Below are 244 nucleotides of genomic sequence, written 5' to 3'. Positions count from 1 at the left end.
TCTCGACATCACGAACTTTCAGAGAATAAGTTGTATTCATATACTTAAGAAATTCAACAAGAAGGACTGAATGTTCTGAGTTTTAATGAACACTATTAACAGCAATTATTATATCATGCAATCAAACTTATAGCAAAATTTGGTAGTTCTGTATGTTGTTTCAGGGTTGGCATCATCTCTTCTCAGGTGTTCTGGATCCAAACTGAAGCTTGTGTAAATCCTAGTTACCACGGGATGTCAATCC

The sequence above is a fragment of the Sinocyclocheilus rhinocerous genome, unplaced genomic scaffold (genome assembly GCF_001515625.1).
Source record: "Sinocyclocheilus rhinocerous isolate Xijiao unplaced genomic scaffold, SAMN03320098_v1.1 scaffold1879, whole genome shotgun sequence".
Classification (NCBI taxonomy): Eukaryota; Metazoa; Chordata; class Actinopteri; order Cypriniformes; family Cyprinidae; genus Sinocyclocheilus; species Sinocyclocheilus rhinocerous.
This window is presented reverse-complemented; position numbering follows the sequence as displayed.